The following is an 11,427-nucleotide window of genomic DNA, read 5'->3' on the forward strand; positions in this document are numbered from 1 at the left end:
ATCCCTGGTTATCTGCTCATATTTATGGATGAGGCAATGAACAGCAGCTCAGGGCTCTATACACGTAGGAATACTTGTTGAGTCAAGTCTTCCTTGACTTGTGCTTCATTTTTGAGGGAGCAGCATTGCACTCAGGAGGCCCTACCTTCCAGGATGAGAAAGTCTTTGCTCCAGAACCATGTGATATTTTAGAGAAGACATTTCTGGGTATTTGCCTGAGAACTAGATGTCTGCTGCCTGGAGTTATAAGTTATATATGGAAACTGCATATGTGTGTGTATCTTTGGTATGTGTGTGCATGTATCTGTACGTGTGTATGGTGGTGGTAGTGATGGTAATGGTGGTGGTTCCAATACCCAGATTTTGCACCTGATGTTTTATTTCCACTCTCCATTGTACCTGGGATTTTAAATGTTCCCAGCTTCTCTGCAGTTTTAGTAGATGGAATAGTTCCCTCCTCAGCTGTGATATTCTAGGCCTAGGGCAGTGTTTCTCAAACCATCTGTAAAGGTCAGGTTTTTGTTTTTTAATTTCTAACATGTCTCTGACCAATGCACTAAAAATGATTTACTAGAAAAATGATGACATGCTTGGATGTTGTGTGAATGTTAAATTACTATGAAGGGTTTTCAAGGTTACATTTTAATTTCTTTGTAGACCAGGCTGCTCCACACTTTGGGGAGCAGTACTCCAGGTGTGGTGTGTAAACCAGAAGCATTTGCATGGCTGGGGTGCTTGTTAGAAATGCAGACTCTCAGGCATCACCCCAGAACTACTGAATCAAAATCTTCATTTTTAATAGATCTCCGGGTGATTTATATGAACTTTAAAGTTCTTAGGGCATTTTCACTCCATCTGCTTTTTATCTTCCAGGAATGTGCCTCTACCTAGAAAGCTTTTTCTTTAGAGCTTCAGATGGGTAGCATCTTCCCCTCGTTCAGGTCTTTGGTCAAATTTCACCTCTGTAGAGAAGACCTCTATGTCTATCCAATAAAAGTTAGTGGCCCCATCCACTTCACATTACCTGGTATTATTTTCTAGCATTTACCACTAAAATTATTGTGGGCTCCCTTCCTGTACCCTACCCCTAGCTAGAATGTAGGCTTCATGAGAGTAGAGATCTTGTCTATCTCGTTTCCTTTCCTTTCCCCAGTGCAGGCACAGTGCCTGACAGGTAGGAGATGCTCTACGCTGCCTACACTATACTTCTGTGTGCCTCAGGGCTTCTGCTCTTCCTAGCTTCTACAGCTTAATTGTTTCTATGTACTGCTTTCTCTGTATGTCTCTCTGAATCTGTAACAGAAAGCCCAATCCAAACTGGCTTATACAATAAAAAGGGCAGTGGCTTATGTAACAGGAAAGGTCCAGAGTAAATGCACTGATCAGGCCTAGTTCAGCGAGGGCTTGGACCCCAATTCTCTCTGATTCTTTCAGCTCTGCTTATCTCCACACGTCAGCTTCACGTCCACGCTGGCCACTAGATAGCCACAGCAGTTCCAGCTCTCAGGTTCACACAGAATAGTGCTCAGAGACCATCCTTTACACACAGTTTCTTTCTAAAGAATAAGCAAACTCTCCCTCAAACCTCCTGAAACCTTCCTCCAGCATCTGATAGACTAAATTGGATCACAGGACTGTTCTAAACACATATGCACAGGATACAATTACAAACAATAAAACGCACAGATGTGAAGAGGACAGTACAATAAGGTTTGACGATTATATATGCTCGGGTAGACACCAACCAAACCAAGATGTAGAATATCTCCATCATCCCAGATCATTTCTTTGTGTCATTTAGAGTCAATCTGTATGAGTGCCTTGCTGAGCCAAAGTGAAAGAAAAACCAACAATGCTAATCCTGTCTTTATTTAAGATGTTGGCATTTTATTCATTGTGAATTTTTTCATTGGTTTTTATTTTTTAAAATATTACATTAAAATATGATTTATCTTGATTACTGGGGATTTTTTGGTATTCCCCCTTTAATTTTTCATACAAGGTGAGTACCTCACTCATCTCATTTACATCTCCTTGGAGTTGTACTCCTGCAGTTCTTGAGCCTCTCTCTCTCTCTCTCAATATGATCTCTGCATGTGGCCTCTCCAGACAGTGGCCTCAGAGTAGCCAAACCTCTCTCATGGCAACTGAAGGCTCCAAGAGCAAATGCCCAGGAGAAGCCAGCAGTCCGGCTGCATACCTTGTCTGATCTAGCCTTAGACGTCACTCAGTGTCACTACTGCCCTATTTCACTCATTGAGGCAGTCACAAAGGCTTGCCAGGCACAAGGAGAGGGGACATGGGCTCTATCCTTTGATAGAAGGATTGTCAGAGAAATTGCAGATATATTTTAAAACCAACATGAATCCTATTGCTTTTACAGCCATTTTTGGGTATTAATAGATGACCCTAATTTTCCAGTGTTAAAAATTCCTGTCCAAATTATATTTTTGAAAAGATTCATCTTAGATTCAATTTAAAGCATCTGTTCTTTGCAGTCAGGTTTAATTGGATATTGTTGGTTTTATTCACTCTGACCTCTCAATTCACTCACTTGTGTTTCTGGCTTTTCCAAGTTTAGGATAAGGAGCTGGGAATGAGATGAAAAGTAGCAAAACTCTCTTTTTCTTGGTTGGATGTTGAAAACTCTCTTTAATGGCAGATATCCAAAAGCTGGCACCTTCCCTTATGGGGTGATTTAGTGAATTATTTGGAGACCTCCTCCACTGTAGTTTCCTGGACCTCCATTCCATATGGGTATGATGTACATTCCTGCTGACCTTGTAAGACTTCCTTTCAACTCCTGCTTTCCTGGTGCATCCCACACTGACTCTTCCTGCTAAGATCCACTCATCCAGGCAGGCAGTTCTTTTGGGTAGTTCTTTCAACATGACACTAGTCTAGACCCACTACCTTCCAAGTTGTCTATAGGGTGCCACAGAAAATCTCAGCAGCTTAGCCCCACCCGAATCTGTAGATTAATCTTGAACCTGCTATCTTAGACAATTCTAGGCAGCCTCCCACATTCACACTTTTCTAGAAGAGAATCAGGCAGTAATTTCCATACTGCCTAAACTATAGGGAACCCAGGTCAACTTTCTCTAAAGACATTCTCACCATGTTCTGTTTCAATAGCTACACCAGGCATTTCTTTTCCCCTTAGTGAAAACAGAGAAAAGTAGTGAAGTTGGCTATAGTTTATTTATTGCCTACCTCCTCCAACTTGATTTAATTTTTCAAAAAATATTTTTTGTAGAGACAGGGTCTCGCTATGTTGCATAGGCTGGTCTTGAACTGCTGGCCTCAATTGATCCTCCTGCCTCAGCCTCCCAAAGTGCTGAGTTTATAGGCATGAGCCACCACCACACCCAGCCTTGATTTATTTTTGACTTACTTTTCTGGGTATCTTCTTGCTTCTTTTCACATCTTGCATGTGGTAATTGTCTTCTAGGTCCAACATTTCTGCAGAGTGATATGTAATCTTAGAAACCCACTAACTTTGACTGAACCATCAAAAATACACATTTTCAATTGCTCTAAGGCCATTTTTACCCAACCAACTCCTGCACTACATTGCCTGACTTGACCTAGTTCAGATCCATAAACAGTCTCTGATAGTTTCTTCTTCCTGAAATTTTATTTTCTCTTGTATTTCAAGTAATTCTTTTCTCCTGATTCTTTCTTCCCAACCACTTTGGTATTGCTTTTACTTTTAGGGACAAGTACCTTCAAAGACTTAAGAGAAAGAAAATTTATTTCTGTGTCAGAATTGATGTACCTTGAAATCTTGATATTTTGATTATAGCTACTTTATAAAAGTAAGATTTCAACTTATACATTTTGTTATTGCTCAGATTCCCTGGGGAACTTTAAGTTTACTGGGGAATATCCTTAGGGTAAACACTTGAGTAAGGGAATTTAGAAAGTAGGATTGGGCAAAGGGAGGCATTGAATGCTATAGCATGTGACAAAAGTTGCTGCAGATCCTACAGGGTGCTCTGGAATGAAGATGGCCAGTTATATTGTCCCACCTTGATGAAAGAACCTGCCTTTTTTTTAGGTGGAAACTTCATAACCTATTAGAAATTATTCCCAAAGATTGTTTCAACATCATTATCCTTTCCTACATCTTTGTGGCCTTTGCTTAAACAAACTGCTTTTCCAGATGTTTTCCTAATTCTATAATTGGTTTCCAAGAATTTTTCTATTAAAATGTAATTACATTTAGTGGGTTTTGCTCACTTTCCCTCCTCTCCATACAGAAAGGGTTAGTGTAAGTCCAATCAGAACATGAAATAGTGCAATGCTGAGTACAGCAAGATTAGGGTACAGTCAGTTTATATTAATAAAAATGTTCTCCAACGGAAGGAGACAAAGGGACAATTGACTCAAGGCTAGGAAAGCTAGTGTAAAGATCAAGTCCAAAGGCAGAAGCAGGGTGACAAACGGAAAGGTAACTGGGTATTAGGAACAGAACAGAAACTGGAGTGGGGAAGAAACTAGGGCAGAGGAAGAGTAGGTCAGAAACAAAGCAATGGCTACAAATAGCACCCTGTGACCACAGTTTGCCTGTATTGGCCATTTAGCCTTGAATGTTTGGTGAATGGACTTGTTAGCATGGTTTAAAAGTACAGAAAACAGAAGGGATATTTTCATACTTGGGATTATTTCATAAGGAAAGGTATAAGCTAAATAGGAAATTAGGCGATATTCATTCTATGTGAAACAGGCCACAGTGTAGGATCTAAGGAAGCAAGCCCTGAACTCAAAATGCTTTGGTCTGAATTTGGAGCCAGTACTTAATCTCTTGGGTAAATTGCTTCACTTTCCTAAACCTGTTTCCTCATCTGTAAATGACAATAACACTATCTCATAGAATTGCAAAGTCAGAGAACAAATTCTTGTAAACTGTAAACACAGAGCCTGGTATATAGTAAGTTCCATCAAAAACTCAATATGATAGTTATGTTGCTGCTGAGGATAATGACGATAATGGTGATGATGATGAAGATGAAGAAGATAATTATTAAAGTAGTTTGGTGCTTATAAAGTATTCTAGCCCCCGAATATCCACCTCATTGTCCTGAAACTGCTAATCATTTTCTTTTGGATTTGGATGTTAATAGATCTTGGAATAGGAAGTTCTAATAAGCAAAAACTTTCTAAAAAAAAAAATAACAGAGTAAATGTGCTTCCAGTTCTTTCCTATATGCTAACTGGGAGAATGATGAAAATTAAAAAATCCAGGAGCAGTGCCAGAATGCCTACACCCTAGGACAATTAATTAACTGATCCAAGGTCTCAAAGCTAGAAAGTGTTAAGACAGGAATTTTTTTTTTTTTTTTTTTAATTTTTGCAGAGAAGGGTCTCCCTATGTTGCCCAGGCTGGTCTTGAACTCTGGCCTCAAGGGATCCTCCCTCCCACCAATGCCTCCCCAAGCTCAGAGATTACAGGAATAAACCATCATAGCCCAAGGCAGGAATTTGAACCCAGTTTGACCTTAGGGCAATGGTTCTAAGTCCACATTGTGAATCAGAATTCCATGAAAACTGGTACTTTTAGAGATCACCTTAGGTCCCTCTCTCTATTTTTAAATAATTTCCCTTACATGATTCTGATGTGTAGTAATGCTGAGACTTACTAGAGGAACCCAGAGAAAAAGAAAAAGAAAAAGTGAGATATAGCCAGCTTTCACTGCAGAAATTTAAAAAGAAATGTAACCCAACTTTTATCTTGCCTAGGTGGAGACCTAACATGTTTGCTACCCTCTGGTCAAAATCAACTCTCCAAGCAATAGGAAAATAATGAGTTTAGAAATCAATAATAATAGCAGCAACAACATGAGGAAACCATTGGTGTGTGGGAAAAGGATTGCCGAAGCCTGAAGTAAATTGGCTACAGACCAATGTGGAAGGTTTGGAAGGCTTTTTGTTTTTTGTTTTTGTCAAATCTGCAAAGGAGAAGAAAAAACAGTTTAATGATGTACCTATCACTCTGCTTTACCAACTGTTTGTACCTGGCCACATTTACTCTATCTCCTTCTATACAGACAGACATGCTCCTTTTGCCAAATCATCCACTTGTAAGCTACAGATGTCGTGAAACTATATTCTTAAATTCTGCAGCATGTAATCCCTAAGAAAAAGGACAGTCTCTTATGTCTTACACAACAACATCTTCATTTGCCCCTAAAAAGATCAGCATTAATTTGATAACAGTATCTAAAATATGGTCCACATTCAAATTTTACAGCTAGATTAAAAGTGTCATTTATATAGTTTTGCTTTAAAATTCCAGCATTCAAACAGGGTAATTTTATTGCATTTGGTTGTTTTGTCTGTGTAGTGTATCCACATGACGACCACCTTCTTACCTGACTTCCCTCCACTTTTCATAAAATCGAATCCTTTGAGAAATCCAGACCAATTGTCCACAGAACATCCAAAGCCCTGGATTTATCAGCATTTTTCCTCGTGATTAGATTGAAGGCAAAATCTTTGGTAAGAATATTGTAAATTATGTATATTTCCAACTGCATTGTATTAGGAGGTAATACTATCAGCCTGTCGTATCCCATTACTGGCAATTCCAAGCTTAGCCACTTGGGTAATGGAATAGCCCCAGATGTCTCCATTGTAAATGCATATTTTCCTCCTGGTAATTAATAATAAATTTATGATGTGATAACTTGGAGTCATGTGAACAGCCTATTTCCCAACCAACTTTAATCTATTCGTTTAATAACCCTTGTCTCGTTAAATTATTAAATTGGAGGTACCCCATTTAATTAGAAATTGTGGTTTTCCTAATACTGTCATTCTTTGTATGTTTGCCAGCTAATGTATTTCTAGAAGGATGAGGTTTTCTTTTTTCCCCTTGTGCTCCCTCTCTTACATCTTTGTATGGATTAATATATAGAGTGTTTGATATAGTATTATGTTATTTAGTATGCTATATAATTGCATGCTAATATGCATTATATGATATTATGGTTATTTATTTACTTATTTACAAGTAAGTGTTGGTATCCATTACTGTCAGTATTCCTTTTTTGGTGGTCAAGTTGTCCAAACTTATCAAGCGACAATCCTTTCAAGCTGGTTCCTGTATCTTTTTGAGATGATGCCTTTAATCTTTGACCACTTTCTTATTTCCTGGAATAAGATATTCCAGGCTTAACTTTTACTTTCTATGTCCCAGGCTTGGAATTTGCCATCTCTCGAAAGGGGTTTGTTGTTGTTGTTGATTTGGTTTTGGTTTTGGTGGGGAAAACAAAATGTGTACTTGAGGTGCAGGAAAGTTTTCTGTCTCTTAACAATGTTTCTTTGGAACAATCACTGTCTACCTGCCACTTGGCAGCAAGAGCTCAGCCTGCCGGGGATTACCAGTAGTATTAGAACAGCACAAAAACAGTTGATGAAGGCATATAAAAATGGTCCAGGCTCCCTCAGCATTCATTTCTAATCCCTTTTGTCTCCAAAGCCTCTGGACTGATGGATTATAACCTAGAAAGACTGTTTCTGCCAATGTTACTTATGCCTAAGGGGTTAAGTATTGAATCTTTAGCAGGGTTTTGCCTGGCAGAGGGATAGCAAAGCCTACTGAGAAATAGTGATTCTGTGGTACCTGGGCACTCTGCCTTAAAGCTCACGCCCTTCTGCCTTTTAAAATTTACTGACAATGATTAGAGTACGGTCTTCATAGTTATTTTTATCACTGGAAAGATCAGTCAGTTGATACCTCTAGGGAACATAACACTCACAGGACAAAATAACCATACAAATAAGAAATATAGCTAATAAAACAACAACAAATGAAACAAATATATGCTATCTGAATATATTTAAGAAGATGAAGGAAAATATTTGCAATGTGTTACAAAGATTAAAAATTTTAAAAGAAATGTGTCAATATTAGGTACAAAATATACATTGAAATAAAAAGAATAGATGGAATAAGTTTTAGAATGTATAAAATCAAAGAACAAATTAGTGAGCTGGAAGATCAGATTGAGAAATTCTCTTGGAAGCTGGCAGGAATGGATAAAGCAATAGAAGTTAAGAAAGAAAGATAGAGCCTTAAGGTATGTGGAGGATAGTGGTAGAAGTACCAACGTTTTGATAGGTTTAGATAGTGACCAGAAATAGAAAGAAAAAAATGAAGAATATTTGAGGAAATAATAGATATAATTTCTTAAACTTAAGATAAGTGAAAAGAGTCTGTATAGCACAAATGGATGAGAAAGGAAAACAAAAAAACCCACATATAGAAGATTATAATGAATTTAAGAGTATCATAAATATCATCTCTAGAAGCTTCCAGAAAGAATAGCAGATCACTGACAAAGGAATCTGAATCACACTGAAATCAGACTTAATAGCAACACTGGATGCAAGATGACATTGAGATAAAATTTTCAAAAGAAGTTCAGGTACAGAGCTTTTGGCCTAAAATTTTGGAACCTGCCAAACTATGGTTCCAAATGAAAGCATAGTAAAAATGATTTCAATCACACAATCTTGAAAGTTTTGCTCTTTAAATCCACATTGAGAACATACTTGGAGTTAAGTACCCATATATGAAAAATAGAAAATTAGAAGACATTGCAAAATAAGAAAATGTGGAAAATAAGGGTAATCAAATTGAAAATAAGGATAAAGTTTATTGTTGCCAAACAAAAACAAAACACAAACCCCAAAACAATAGAAGACTAGATCCAAAAAGAAAAAATAGTTTTATCTATAACACCCATGATGTGAACATACAGTAGGTATTTATTTTATTATAGGGAAGATAAAGATATTATATGTTTAAGGAATCAATAAGGGGAGAATAAACAAATACAGCTTTTAAGATAGAGACAATCACCAAAAAAGCTGAAATATTAACTTTAACAGCTAACAAAATAAAATTTAAGGCAAAAGAATGTCACCAGGGCAAAGAAAGCATTTTTATACTGGCAAAAAAGAATAACAGATGAAGAAAATATGATTATTATAAATATAAATGTACCTAATAATACAGACTCAAAATTCATATAAAAATAGTTATTAGACTTGCCATTTCAACAATTTTAGTTGAAAATTTTAACATTTCTCATAGAAATTCATATTCAAGGAGATAAAAAGCAGAAATATTAAATAATTGAATACTATAATTAATAAGTTTGAATTATTAGATATACATAAAATTCTATTCTAAATAGAAAATACATATTCTTTTTCAGCACACATAAAAAATATTTACTAGATATTTACTAGGCAAAAAGGAAACCTAAGTAAATTCCAAAGACTCAATATTGTCCATACCATATTCTTTGACCATAATACACACAAGGAAATAAAATTACAAACTAATAATGGAATTACAGCTTTTTTTTCTTTTCTTTTTTCTTTTTTTTTTGTTTTTTGAGACAGAGTCTCACTCTATTGCCTAGGCTAGAGTACAGTGGTGTCAGCCTAGCTCACAGCAACCTCAGACTCCTGGCCTCAAACAATCCTTCTGCCTCAGCCTCCCGAGTAGCTGGGACCACAGGCATGTGCCACCATGCCCGGCTAATTTTTTCTATATATATTAGTTGGCCAATTAATTTCTTTCTATTTATAGTAGAGACAGGGTCTCACTCTTGCTCAGGTTGGTTTTGAACTCCTGACCTTGAGGGATATGCCCACCTCGGCCTCCCAGAGTGCTAGGATTACAGGCGTGAGCCACTGCGCCCAGCCACAGCTTTTTAAAAAAAGAAATCAAATCACGTAGTATTAAATATCGCTTAGGTTAAAAATAAAATCATAAAATAATTTAAGAAACATTTAGAACTCGGTAATAGTGGTTATGAGCTATTATTAAGTACCAAACCACTCTAAAATCAAGCAGTTTAAAACAATAAGCATTTATTCTTGCTCATGAGTCAGCTGAGTCGTCCCGCTGATCTTCATCAGGCTTAACTGACCTTGATTGGGTTCACTTATGCATCTGTGGTCAGCTGAGAAGGTGGTCTGGGGATGGCTGATTTAGGATGATTTAGGATGGCTATAACCATTTCAACCTGACTGACCATATATCTCTCATTTTCTTGCAGACTAGCTCAGGCTTGTTCACATGGCAGCAATGCACCTAAAGGAGTGTGACAGCAAGTATTCTTGAGGCCTAGGCTCACAAGTGGCATGCTGTCACCTCTGCTGTATTCTATTGGCCAAATTAAGTTGTGACCAGCTCATGTTAAAGAGGTGGGGAAAAGACTCATTGGTGATGAGAGGGACAGTGAAGTATCCTTACAAGGGATATGAGTATGAAGAAGGGAATAATTGAAGTCATTTTTTCAATATATGACATAATGAAAACAATAATGTCAAATTTGGGGGACAAAAATAATCACACAGGAAAATTACTAGGCTTAAATAATTTATTTGGAAACAACAATATTTTAAATAAATGAGCTAAGCATTCAAGAAGATAATTTGGAAAAGATCTAAGCAAGCACAAAAATAATATGGACAAGGGAAGAAATCAATGAAGAACAAAGAGATTTACAGGAAGGGAGGACAGAGAAATAGGAGAGAAATAAAAGAGAACAAAACCAAACGCAGTATCTTTGTAAAGATTAATAAAACTAATGCTAAAATTAATTTTGGAAACCCCAAATTCAAATAGACAAAATACAAAATGAAAAAGAAAAAATAACTTCAGACACCAAAGAAATTTTGAAACAATAAATGAGTATTATGAGCTTAACTAAGTATTATGTACTAAAATAATTGAAAACATAGATGAAATGAATAAATTCCTAGGAAAAATATAAAATGCCAGAAATGATTCAAGAAAACATTGAAAACTTGCATTTGCCAATCACTATTAAAGAAAGTTGGTGATTAAAAATAGTTCCTTTCCAAAAATCTCAGGTCCAGATGGTTTTATAACTTTTAAATGAATAGTTATTTATTATCTTGTACAAGTGACTCCAGAAAATAATAACAAATAAAAAACATAAACCATCCAGCTCTGTTTTTTGGGCTGCTGCACTACAATTTCAAAACTAGAAAACAACAGTAGAAGAAAAAAATTAGAGCCCATTTCACTTAGGAATGTAGGTATAAAATTTATAAATTAATATATTAAATATTTAATACAGTAGTATTTTTTAAATGATATATAATGATCAATAAAAGTTTATCTCAAGAATGCAAGAATTGTTAATATTAAAAATCTATTAAGTTCACCACATTAACAGACTAAAGGAGAATAATCATTTGATTATCTCAATCATTGCTAAATAATCCATTAGATCAACATCTGTTTATGATAAGAACTCTTTAAAACATAAAAATAAAGAAAATGATTTTTAACTACAATAAATATTGTATATTAAAAATATAGAGCAAACTATTATTTTTAACGTAATCTTGAGGTATATTGCCCTCAGGATTAAG

This window comes from Microcebus murinus, chromosome 12, assembly GCF_040939455.1.
Source record: "Microcebus murinus isolate Inina chromosome 12, M.murinus_Inina_mat1.0, whole genome shotgun sequence".
Taxonomy (NCBI): domain Eukaryota; kingdom Metazoa; phylum Chordata; class Mammalia; order Primates; family Cheirogaleidae; genus Microcebus; species Microcebus murinus.